Source organism: Anomalospiza imberbis, chromosome 3 (assembly GCF_031753505.1).
Source record: "Anomalospiza imberbis isolate Cuckoo-Finch-1a 21T00152 chromosome 3, ASM3175350v1, whole genome shotgun sequence".
In the NCBI taxonomy this organism is placed as follows: Eukaryota; Metazoa; Chordata; class Aves; order Passeriformes; family Viduidae; genus Anomalospiza; species Anomalospiza imberbis.
The window spans coordinates 85967806-85981467 of NC_089683.1; the positions used below are offsets into that span (position 1 = coordinate 85967806).

Genomic DNA, 13662 nt, shown 5'->3' on the forward strand with positions numbered 1-13662 from the left:
CCAAACAAGAAAGCATAACAGACATCCTTTTATGGTTAAAAAGATCCTGACCAAGGTTCTTAATGTTCTTGGACAAGCAATGCCCAACATTACCACAACACTTTCTTGACTTAACACAGTTTGAAGATGAGGATGATGCTTTACATGCTCCAGGCTGAACAGATTTGTTAGGAAGACATGTCCTGACAGATATGCTTAAGAGAATAAGGCCATTGATTAATGAAGAAAGGAGTCCATTAAAATAATGGAATTAATATATTTGTAGATGGTTACTTAACAGGACACTGTCAAGGTACTTTTGTCAATTTTTGAATATTCCCTTCTCAATCAGCATTAATACATGCTTGGCTCCATATCTGCCTAGCTTTCAGTGTGTTAGAAGCTGGATTGCAATTAATGGCTGCATTAAGAAAAAAAAAAGGAAACAGTCCCGAAGTAATCATTTACACAAAGTGACAAATTGAGCATTTGCAAATACTTTGTTTTCTGTGTAATAGTTTTGCAAACATCTGAACACCATCATGCACAGGAGAAACAAATATCTGGAGACAATACTGTAGAAGTTTCAAAACAGTGTTTTCAAAAGTTTACATGCAGTAAGCTTCCAAAATATGAATCCCAAGAAGAATCTTTTTCATTGTATTTTTCAAATAATACAAAATTAGAACACAAAGATAGAGATAAGACATTTTCCCAGTCTTTCTCTGTGACTCAAAAAACACTAATGTTTTGTACAGCTGTAAATATCTTAATTGGAAGTAGGTTCCAAAATTGCCTTAATATGGTAATGCAGAGATTATTAATCTTTCTCTACAAATTCAGACTCATATTTTTTCTGTCCAACCCCAAAATAGCTTTTGCATATTCAACGAGCAGTTAACAGTCTTCATATTGAAAACTTATTATTGATTCTTTTAGCTTACATTAAAGGAGAGATTTCCTTCATAGTAACAGTGATGATGAACTCAGTGGAAGAAGAAGAAAATCAGCTGCACTATGATCTACCACAAATGTTCCCAAATGGACCACTTGACTAAAGATTTAAACTGTATAACCCCTTAGACTGGCATTCCCAAATTTATTTAAACAACACTGATAGATGATTAAGCTGCAGGAAGGAGTTTACAAACAATTTCCACTGAATGCCTTGGTGCTAAGCAAGTGTAAATACTCTTCTTGTGCATTCATCACATTTGAGCCAAGTTGTTCTAAAACTTTTTGGATGACGAAAAATTTTTGAATGCCATCAAGTTTTTCATTCTAGTGTAGACATACTGGAATATTTTATTTCCTTTTAATTTAGTTTCAGATCCAGTGCATACGTAACCACTCTTTTCAGACACCTCCCTACTCTCTTCACTCCTTTCCCTGACCTGTTTGTAGTCTCAAAAGATAATTAAGTTCATAGAAGCTCTATGAAGATCAGCAGCCAGGTAGAGGAGAGACATAACTGGTTATTCCACCAAATACTGCGACAGGTCAATTCAGTTTCCTATGAAAGGCAGCAAAAAGGGGGGCCAAAGAGTGAAAACATTTCTCATCTTTTCACTTGATAAATCCTACACAGGACACATGGGAGAACAATACCAGCATAGTGCAGTGATTCAGGGTGAGGGATTGAACCTGTATGAAATGAAGCTTCACTATTTCTACTGCTCACAAATGTGGTAAATTTACTTAAAACCTACATCTGTATGTGCCAAAAAACTGCTCTAGAAGAGGCATCCTGCTAAGCACACTCATGATCTGTCTTGATGAAGAGCATTGCAAAATTAATTAAATTTCTTTTTTTCAAATCCCACTTATACAGATCACTATTACAATTTTCCAAGCTTCCTGGGAATGCACCATTCCAAACCCATGAGACTGCAATTTTTTCAATCTTACATGGATCTCCACTTCTTAATTGGCTTTGAATGACTCTCAGTTCTTTTCTATTAAATTATCTCTTTGTGCTATATCTTCTTTTATATTTAGTATTGAAGGACTATATTAACATAATTCTTACTCATACATAATTACTCACCTTCTTGTAACAGTGATAACATTTATGTATCAGTGGCATATAACTTTCTACACCATTTTTCCAGGAGGGATAAGTTTATTCAGCTATATTCCCAAAATTCATAAATAAAGAAACTAAGGGAAAGTAATTCTGCATACTGCAATGCTGCCTCACATGAGTCAGAGAAATAATATATGCCTCCAAGTTGCTTTAATAGGTATAGTCTCCTAAATGTGATACTATCATTGCCTGAAGGCCTGTAAACGGGCCTGCAGTTTGATCACACATCTTTTCAAGAAGGAACTGGCAACATGTGGTAAACAACAACAACAAAAAAGAAACAAAGAGAATATTTTAGCTATTAAGTTGCTGCCATACAGTAAAACCGATGCTGAAAGAACACAGTCGTAAATGCCAGTCTTGTTTATTACAAATTCAGTTTTACAGCTTCTTATGAAACATTTGGTATTGCATCAAGAGAATCTCTCTGGTAATTTCATTTCAACATTTCTTTTGTTTTAGGAAAGCTCATAAAGCACTCAGTCCTAAAGCACTGTATTACTAACACCTCAGTCTTCTATTTCTACCAAACAAGTAATATCTACCTATAATTTACACATCTTGAAATAAAGTTTCAACAATTTCTGATTTTACATTAAAAAAACCTCAAAACTTGAAAAGGGAGTTTGAATCACCATGTAAAAAAGAATATTAATACAAGAGAAACTCCTCTTCTGTTCAGTAGCACTAGTGCAGTCAATGTTAACTACACAAAACAAAGCCCAGAAATTACTGCCATTTTAACAGCCTTTTATTGACATTGTCAAAATAAATGACATGCATAAAATGAAATAGATACACGAAGAACTACATTCTACCTAGAAAGGTAAGTGTTGTAAACAAAGATGAAACACAGCCTTAAGAATATAAAATTAAAATTGTATTTTAGTTTAAATATTTCTCATACAGACTGCAAGTCAGATAGCATGTACTCTGGTCTCTGTTCTGCCATTTATTTGCTTTTCATTTTTTTTAATAAGTGAAACAGCTGCAGTTCTTTTCTTTCACGCAGAACACAGCTCAATTCTGTGAACTTTAGAAAGCTATAACTGAAGTTCTAAGTATCTTCAGAGATACAGTTATTGTCCAAATGTGAAGAGGTGTCCAAAATCACCTTAAGACACTCAAGAATACTGAAGAATGTTATAATGGCACAACAGTAAGAACCCATAATAGTGGAAAAATAGCCTAGGAGAAAAATCTCCAGCAACTCTGAAGTCACACAACTCATTCTGTTTCTCTTTCAGGCATGGCTTGTTTTTCCTTGAAGAGAAGTGTGTCAAAATGAACCAAACTTAAATGACTGCTAATTTTAACTGTGATGAGATGCGAAGGTTATAGAAAGAGAGGGGAAAGGAAGAACACTGCTCTGGTTAAAGCCTTGGACAAGCTCTCTACTCACAGCTCAGGATTCCACTCTGAATTTGCACATACCTAGGTCATGTTTCAAGTCCTGTCTGAAACACAGACATTTTTTATATGTCACAACTCCTGTGAACAATATATTAAATTAGAACTTGTGAGATAATCAGTTACTAATTTCATCTAATTTATGTAGGGAGAAAAAGCAACAATACCTACATGAATGTCAAAATGGGAACCTGGGTATAATTTGACCTATATTTCAAGAGCTTATCTAATCACTTAACAATAGTAAAATGAAAATTAAATAAGATTTATTACTTAGAAAAAGTAATGAGTCTAGGTGAAATGAGATAGAATTAATGATTTTATCTATGACAGATATTATAAATGCTAAACAATGAGAATAATAAATTGGAATTAGTGTGTTTATTCTTTATTAACCAACACATTGTCCTCAGGGTTTTGCAAATGAATCACTGATTATTTACATACCATCAGTCACTCATCAGTTTTAGTCAAGCCACCAGTCATATTTGTCTAACATTTTTCTACACCAGAAAAGATTTTACAGTAAAACAGAGAATATTTGATATCTCCAAATATATAAACACATCCCAATATATTAAAAGCATATATATTTCAGTTTATTACTTAAGAGATATATTATAGTTTATTACTTAAGAGAGCTACAAAAGCAAGTAATTAAAATGACAAAATATGGCAAGAGATGGAACAGCATTACCAGTTTAACTCTATTTCCCTATTTTCCTTCACAAGAAGGACTTCCTAATGGTATTATATGGATATACTTAAGTGTTATATATGTACTCCAGACAGTTCATTACACAACTCAAAACCAACATTTAATTAATGGACATCTTTTTGCCCAAATGTTGATGCACTGGTAACCTGCTAAGGCCTAAGAAGTGCACCTAATTGCACCCAATGAAGCCAAAATAATGCTCCTCCCTCTGCCCCTTCTCTCCCATGGATGTGCTGTTTGCAATGATTACAGGTCCCAGCACATGAAAGACATACAAGTTCTAGCACGAACACTTAGACTCTTAAAACAGCAACAGAGAGTCGAGAAGTCTAAGTTTTACTTGCTGTTCTTTCACTGTCTCACTGAGATGCAGCTGGACAAGGTAGACTTCTTTAGCCTTCTCCATCCAACGTCTCCTTCTAAAACAGAAAATGCCTACATATACCTTCTGTAAATGAGCAACTACCTTCCTAAACAGAAGTTATTATAGAAATTAAAAGCTTTATAGGAACATGGCACACTATTAGCTAGCAATTGGTAGACAAAATGCTGTGCATTTTTTGGTAATATGGAAGAAAAATAGCAGAACATCCAATTTTTTTGTTTTTACTTTATGTTTTATGGTATTATGATTAATGACATTGCCACTATCAATTAGACAAAAATAAAAATGATGGATCAGTCAACCTCAGTATGTTTACTGCTGAGAGTAACTGATCGAATGTTAAAGCTTTAATTTTTTTATTTTTATTTTTGTCTTAAACCTTTAAGCCCATGAAACCAAGTAAAAGTGAGAAGTGTTACACATGCCACTACGTGATTATTTTACATACATATATTTAAAAAAAACCCAAACAAATGAAACTTCCTTTTAAAACTAGCAGTCATGAAAAGATTTTGTATATTTAACCAAAAAAAAGTTACCAATGCAAATCACATCATTCAAACCAAGCATGACTAAAAATCATATGAAATCGCCATACAGATGAACATTCATGTTAATACTATTCTTTCTTAAGAAGACATAGTCTAGTAAACTGAAAGCCAGAACAAAAGAACCCCAGAACATTAAACCAACCCAGTCCTTGTAACAGCAACTGGCACTTTTATAAACAAAATTTACATTAAAATGTCAATATATGAGCTGCTGTAGGATTTAAGCCGTGATCTGAAGTCTTAGAAAGAACCCCAGTACCAGAAAGGGGCTGTGGGCGAAGCATGGAAACATCCCGCAGAAAATCCTACCAACATGCTTTATGCACTTCTGTATTTGCAGATACAGATTAGATTTGCTGGTTCATGAGTTTTACAGATTATTTGCTACCTTCAAATTCTATGCTCAACAACTTTGCGAATATTTTTTCCTTTCAATAAGAAACAGCAGTGTAGAATGAATGCAAGAGTTTTAAAAATATGTATTTCCAAGACCTATTTCCAAGACCTACTTCCCAGATTAAGACCACTGTACATTGCTTGTTCTACATACTATGGGCGGACCATGACAGATAAAACAAGCACCATCATTATGTAATAATCTGCAATTATTTTTATGGCTATTGAATTCCATTCTCCCTATGCAATGCATAAAATGCAAATGTAAAGCAATAGTACAAATTACAAGCCCTAACAAGGCAGTAAATCTGAACCAAGTCACGCAACACTATAAACTTTCCCACCAGATGCAAAAAAGGCTTTCAAAAGCTGCTCTTTTAAACTTATTTTTCTTAATTTTTTAAAAGAAAATTAATGAAAATCTCCCTATCTCTAGTCACATCTGAATAGCAAATTAATAGTTCTACCAAATTTGAGGAGAATTCACAGAAATCAAGATGAATATTGTAAGATTTATCAGTAGATGTGGTGGTCCTTTCCTTTACTTTTGCATTATAAAAATAAACTGCTTAAAAATAAAAGATCTGCAATCAGAAATACAGTTGGTTGGAGACTATGATTCATATTAAGATCATAACCTATAAAAATCATCAGCTGTGCAGAATGAGCTGTTCCAGCTGACAGATCTTATTAACAAAATCTTCCAATAAATTAAAAAAATGCTGATTTAAAAAAATTGGTTTTGGCTTTCAGCATACGGAGCTTAAGGTGCTCCTGACACTAATATATTTTATGTGGTTTTAGTCACTAGATGCTACAAAGAAGTCATCTTGCTCTGGAAAAGCTGTACTAATATATTTAGTGAGAATGAAGGGAATTATTTTTCCCCAGAATTCAAATATAACACGTTTTGATCATGAAGTACATTTTTATGCAGCTTTGCTTCCCTTGGTTTGTGGGCAGAAAATATTAAGAACAATATCATGAAAGGATGACTAATTAAATCATAGTGTAAGTATTTCTGCAGCCTCACTGAACTAAAGCAGTTATGACTTTACTCTTAGCTCTCCAACACCAGAATCAGTAGATTCTGTGAAAAAACAAGAGCTGACCTATTCTGAAAAACCCTGTGAGGGTCAATAATACGACTACAATGGTATGACCAGCCAAGAAGCACAATACAGTGGAATATGAAAGATCTTATACACTTTTACCTATAGTGACAAGTGAAACATCTTGCAAAATAAAAAACCAAAACAAAATCCCCAAACATTTATGGCTGACAGATTTTTAAGCTGTAATGAAAAACTAGACACTCAAAATATTTCAGCACCAAAAAAAGTCTAGTTTTCTGATTCCACAATGTTTAAACTACCAGAAACATTTCATGACACAAAGGCTTTTTTTTTTCCTTCCCCATGTTATTGTTGGCCTCAGTCAACATGTAAGGTTCAGCACATGGAGTTTTTCCTGCTTCTGGCAGTAGGCTGCTATTCTGACAACGGTCAACATATCGCACTAAAGGAGCACTTCCTCACTGGTACTTTGCAGTTATTTTCAATGGAAAATATGGATAGCAAAAATAAACTGCAGATTACTGGGCAGAGGCTAAAATAAAGATTCTATAAGAGACAAGCATCAATGACATCTATACTGGTAAATGTCTTTTGCACACACAGCTTACATTTATTTTCCCAGCCTCTAGATCATGCAATTTACTGTCTTCAGCTGCTTCAAAATCTACTGTTTCAAATACTGCCAGTACTAACTTGCAGAGACCCATTTCTAATCTAAAATCTCAATGGCTCATTATAATTGTATGTTATAAAGTTTGCCTTTATTAACAGATGCCCAGACAATCTTGGATGATCCATTATTCTGTTTAAGTAAGTTAATGCTGGTATAGTAATCAATCTAGTGAATATCATACTGTCATCTACTTTTAAAATATAAACTATTTGCTCCAAATGCTTGCATACATCTCAAGATAAGGAATACTTTATTGAATGAAATTCAGGAAGTTAACTTTGTGCCTTTGTCACAAAGTTTAAGTAGTATAATATTAACATCAATCTAAATAAGCCTAAAAGATTTCTATGTAAAGCATGGTTGGAGTATTGTGAATTATGAGGACTACATATTATTTCAGGATTATCTGTCAGTTTTATAAACTTCTAGTTTTGCTATTGGTAAAAGAGGTAAATGACATCAGGCACCACAGACCTGACAAGCTTCGTATGATATGCAGGTCCATCATTCCATCCAAAACAAAATAAATATATTTTGGAAGGTAGTAAAATAGAATATGCTGCATAACAATCTACACTCCTTTGAGACGTAGCTGCCTGGCACAGACTAAAATAGTCTAGGGCAAAAAGACTAAGTCAGATCTGAACTCCACATAATTCTTGCCACCGTTGTGACCACACTACACATCAGGTTTTAGTTAGCTCCAAACAAAATCAGTGAAGTTTAAAAGAAAAAAAAAAAAAAAGAAAAAAAAATTATTCTTTTTCGGAATATTTAGCTCATGTTTTTTAAACAGCATTAGAACTGTTTTGGTATTGGCAGCAATTTAACACAAATCTTAAATGCTGTCAAAGGAATCAAACTACTAAAGCACAACAGTAAAGAAATTGGCCTGGAAAAAAAAATCTCATTTGACCCTGCATATTATATTTTTGTTTGTTCTGTGCTAAAGTTAATTACTCAAACATAGACAAGTATAGCAGTCTTTTCACAGTACTGGGAATTTGGTCTACTTTGTAAACAAAAGTTGCAGTGAAGTCTTTTAAGAGACTTCCAAATGATGAAATCAGACTAAGGAAAAAAACCTACAAATATGTTCTTAACTTTCAAATTGAACTAGAGTATAAACCTCTTCCATTGACAGTCTTACACACAACTGTTTGGCCCCTGGCAATGCGTCTAGACAACATCTGTTATTTATTTCAGCTCTAAAAGATATGCACTAAATACAATGGTCATCACAAAAAAAAAAAAAAAAAGCATCTAAAGAAACAGGTCTGTGTTGTGCATTTCCTTTATGCTTCAATACTGACAAATCATTGAAAGGCTGCTGGTCACAGTATCATAGCTAAATTAGTCTTGATACTAGTTATGCACTGGAGCACAACAAACAGGTACATACACATAGGAAATGAGTACTTTAAAAGATACATACGAGAAGGTGGTGTTATTCAGGGAACATTTTACTTAGTCAAAACATTAAAAACCCCCATGGAAATAAGAAGAAAAATACCTAAATGTCTTGTTTTTTAACAGCATCACAGGCAACACACTCTGAAATTCACTGATACTGTGCAAGCATGCTACAGTCACATAAACAAGTACAATTTGCAAATAAATGAGCTGGAGGTTTTTAATGATTTGTCATTATGATTGCATATGTGCCCCTAGCTGACAAAATCTACCAAGAAAGAAACAAAACTACACAGAGTGAATGTACCTAGGTAGCCAAGAAGGTCCATGGCATCCTGATTGTATCAGCAATAGTGTGGCCAGCAGAACCAGGGCAGTGACTGTAGCCTTGTACTCAGCACTGGTGAGGCCATATCTCCAGCGCTGTGTCCAGTTCTGGACCTCTCACTGCAAGGACATTGAGGGGTTGGAACATGTCTAGAGAAAAGCAATGGAGCTGGGGAAGTGTCTGGAGCACAAGTTTTGTGATGAGTGGAGAAGGCATCTGGGGTTGCTTAGGCTATAGAATTTGAGACTCAAGGAGTGTGGTGTTATATTTTAGTTAAATGGTACGCTCTGTCTCACCCCTTGAAAATGTATGGTTTATTCCAAGCCTGTGATCCTCCCCTGCAGTATCCTGTGTCTGTAATCCCATTGGCCCAATCTGTTCTGCACCCACTTTGAATCTCCCTGTTAAGTGCGCCGGGGGGAAGAGGCACGCTCTCTCGGCCGGTGCCCGCTCAGCCCCTCTCTCCCCCTCCCTCCCTCAGAAACCATGCTGCCTCCCTGGGGTAGGACCCCCAATAAACCCTCATCTAATTAGCACCCTCAGAAGCCGTGTGGAGTCTCCTTGCCTGCCTGCTGCTACCAGCGAACTCACAGCCTAGGGGGCCCCCCCGGGTCCCCCCCACCCCTACAAACACACTGCTACAAAGGAGGACCTTCATCTCTCTCTGCAAACACCTGAATAGAGGTTGTAATGAGGTGGGGGTCGGCCCCTTTTCCCAGGTAACGAGAGAAGAGGAAATGGCCTCAAGTTGCACCAGAGAAGGTTTAGATTAGATACCTGGAAAAATTTCTTCACAGAAGGAGTGATCAGGCACAGGAACTGGCTGCCCAGAGAAGTGGTGGAGTCACCATATCTATAAGTGTTCATTTGATGTGTAGATGGAGCACTTAGGGATGGGCATGGGGTTAATAGTGGACTTGGCAGTGCTGGGATAATGGTTTGACTTCATGATCTTAGAAGTCTTTTCTAACCTAAAAAATTCTATGAAAATTTGAAAGAGTTATTTTAGATGTTGAGTCTATTACCTGTTTTATTACTGTGGCATACACAGTATCTGTAAAGAGGCAGAAATGCAGACTAGAGACTGACTCTCAAAATGAGTATGTATGGTGAATACTTCCCTTTATAAAATACTGTGGAGAAAATGAAAAATGCTGCAACTAACAGAAAAGAATTTAATTCGAAACAAACGTGCTGACTAAAATTCCAACTGCAAAAAAAGGCAAAGGAAAAGTATACAAGGATTTTCCTGAGTCAATGCCTCATTCTTTTCAAATAAGAGAACCTTAATGACAGATTTATCATAATAAACTTTGCAGTAGTTTGAGCCATCAGCTTGATTCTGTGGCTGTTTCAAGAAAAAGTTTTCACTTACATCAAATGGATTTGCATAAGAAAACCATTTGAAAGTGGATACAAAGGTCGACATTCAATTAAAAACCTTTGTATTAAAGTATAACTTTCTAAAAGAAAAAATAAGGAATGTGCTTTTTAAGTGTAAGCCAACATTTCTTTTAGAACAGCTCTTTAGCATAGAAGATACACAATGATGTTTTTTCTTTCAAATGTAAAGGAATATGGCAAGAGAAGTTATGAAGAGAGACCTATCTGCTGCAGGCATTTTAATGGGTATTATGTTTCCAACTAAATAAAATCTGAAGAAATTTTACTAGAATAACTGAAGAAATTTTGCTACAGTTTTAGAATTCAAAGGAAGAAACAGTGTACTCTGCATTGCTCTTTTAACTATCCTCAGTCTTCTTAATAAACTCATCTCTTTCACTTGAAATGTACACACACTTGAACTCAATTTTAAATTTAGTGCTACAAATACCTTTGAAATAATTTGGCAAATTTGCCTCTCCAGTCCATAACAATCCAACTTATACTACACCTCCAAACTTTTATTCCTTATAGGAAAAGTACTCTCACCACAATCAGTACAAAGTTGACAGAATAGTATCTTATGATTCCAGAGTGTATTCTCAACAACCCCAAAGATTTTGTAACACTGCATACTGATCTCACAGCTTACATCCTCAAACCTGAGTACTGGCTTATGATACAATGTTTTACTGTCACGCCTGTAGTGTGATTACCTACTAACAATAACAAAAACTTCAGAAAAGCATTAGAAATCACTGGGATACTAGGAGTGATTGATTACGCAAAAATAATGGTCCTTAATATTTCACCAGATTTTAACACAAGTAGTATTAATTAAACATAAAAAAGAAGATGTCAGAGAAAGCACAACAGGTTTGAACTTTGCAAATCGTTACAGACAAGCTACTGCACACTATTTGGCTACAGACTAGAATGCAATTCAAACACATTAAGTTCTGCAGTAAAACATTAAGCTGTTAATACACTAGCAGCCTTGAATTACTGATTGCTCTTATTGCTCTTCCACCTTTCAGAGTAATATATTAACAATTATTTCCACTGCATCAATAAACGCTCTATCAATCTTGTACCACAATCAGGTAGCATTGAAACCAGCATAACTAGCAGTCATGATGGAAATAAACTATTTTATTGCAGTACATTAAGGGTCTATTTATGTCAAGAGTATCATCCAAAAAAAAAGACATGGACAGCTTAAAAAAATATCTTTTTTGTTCAATAACTCTTTTACTAATTTGGAGTAGTCAATTACTTAAATCACAACAGAGTAGTCCTGATTCTACCTGCTTTTGTATTGTTTATGTTGCAGTCACATGAGATGACATTAATCTAGCTCTGAGTACATACAGGAAGCTAAAGGCAGCAAGGGTATAAGATCCTGCCTGCTACAAAGCACACTTTGTCATAAGTCATGCTGGAGACTAAATCAAGCCATTTTTCTACTGTCAACAAATACTTCTGGAATAAAGCAATATTTCTTCTCCTGTGGCTACTCAGCCAGACTATATGTCACTTTCCTACCACAGACAGTTAACTTGCCAGCTTGCACTGTAGAAGCCTGATCAAGAAAACTGAGGACTTCCCTAGTACATTGCTCATCAAGAAAGATCTGCTGCTGTAAAAATCCAGGCTATAACATACAGAAACACATTAATTTTAGAACCCCAAAGCTAAGACATTAAGATTTCTGAAATATCAAAATAAAGGCAGACTGGGAAACTTTGATTCTGCTACCTGCTCTGTGTGTCTCTTCACCTCACACTACATATGCATGCAAAATAATCACACACTTTCCTTCAGACTAATGAATCACTCAGTACTCAGGATGAACAAAGCTCCAGGAGGAGCCTTGTGGAGCACTAATGATTTTCCCACAGTATACAAACCTTGTTTAGAGAAGATGTTTAATGAAAATGATTAGCAATCACAGTAGGGAGGAGTATGCTGTCATGCATTAAAATGTTACTCTTCAGAAACAACTGCAGATTCCATCACGGTGTTCTTACATGATGACACATATGTAAGTCATACACCACCTTCTAACCTGCAAGGTTTCCCAGAAACTGAACAGAGAGGTAGAAGACAGCCCTGCAACTGAAGCTATTGAACATATTTCTTCTGCACTTGTCCTGAAATTTTTGACTCATTTAAAATTGTTCCTGAAAAATACAGCACTTGGGAGTTCTGGCAGGAGCAGACAGCACAATTCACATTATACACTCAGTCTTCTTTCTTCCACAGAGTCTTTCAGAAGCAAATCACAGCTAGCCTGCAGTCTAGGTGAACTGTTGCCGTGTTGTGCTTAACACCAACCTTCCAGAAAAGGCTTTAGCCAACCCTCTTACCTCTGATCAGAAACATTCCCATCAAGTGAGAAGAAAAAGGCCAGTGGAAGACAGCAGCTGGGAGAAAGAGCTGCTACTGAAAGTATCTGGATACTTTCGAGAAGCAGCTCATTACTCAAACAGAAAATCTACAGAAGCTAGAAAGATCATAGGGTTCCAATCTCAAACTGCAACCAAAAATTTCAGTCAAGATTACAGTTTGCCTGCCTTTACTTTCATGGTTTGTAGCTTGAGACATCTTATTTGGTGAAACACTGAAGACTCACACTTTCAACTGTGATTTAACAGTAGTTGAAGACAATTCTAACAGTAAGATGAAGAGGAGCTAATGGAATCCACACTGACAATCTAATCTCAACACATTAGTTTTTAAAGATTAAGTAGCTGTTCCTCTTTCCAAATATTTAAAAGAAGACAGATAAACGGTTTAAAGGAAAGATGAGTATCGGCAACATCAACTGACTCAAATCTTGTCTGCAGTGGAACTTCTGACACTTCATTCTGACAGTCATGATAGACAGAAAAACCAGATCTCTCACTGCATTATCTAAATTTACTAACATTGACCTTATCATGGTCTTCTACAGTAGCTGCTTTAAAGAGAGACTGTCCCTGTGCTGTAAAAACCACTCATTTCAAATTCTTCCATGGTGGTAGTTTGTCACAAATTGCTTTTGCAATTTTTATTTCTCCTCCTAGCAAAGAAATAAACACTTTTGCATCCCAACTCGCAAGAATACTCTATAGTACTACTTTCAAAAGTATCTGGTCAAATTTCTGTTCATTGTGAAAAATGAAGCAAAGTAATCACTGAAGCTTTCAGTTCAAGTAACCAGAATTTGCTTTCATTCCCTGTTAAGAAATGGTATATTTAGTTTTGCTTTTCTGCTTCTAC

At 35.5% G+C, this 13662-nt stretch overlaps 1 protein-coding gene across 7 annotated transcripts in view; it reads right to left on the reverse strand.

Annotated features, from left to right (window-relative positions):
- BABAM2 (BRISC and BRCA1 A complex member 2) overlaps nt 1–13662 on the reverse strand; it is a 190485-nt gene that overhangs the window by 115967 nt on the left and 60856 nt on the right. The gene's annotated exons all lie outside the window — the stretch shown is intronic.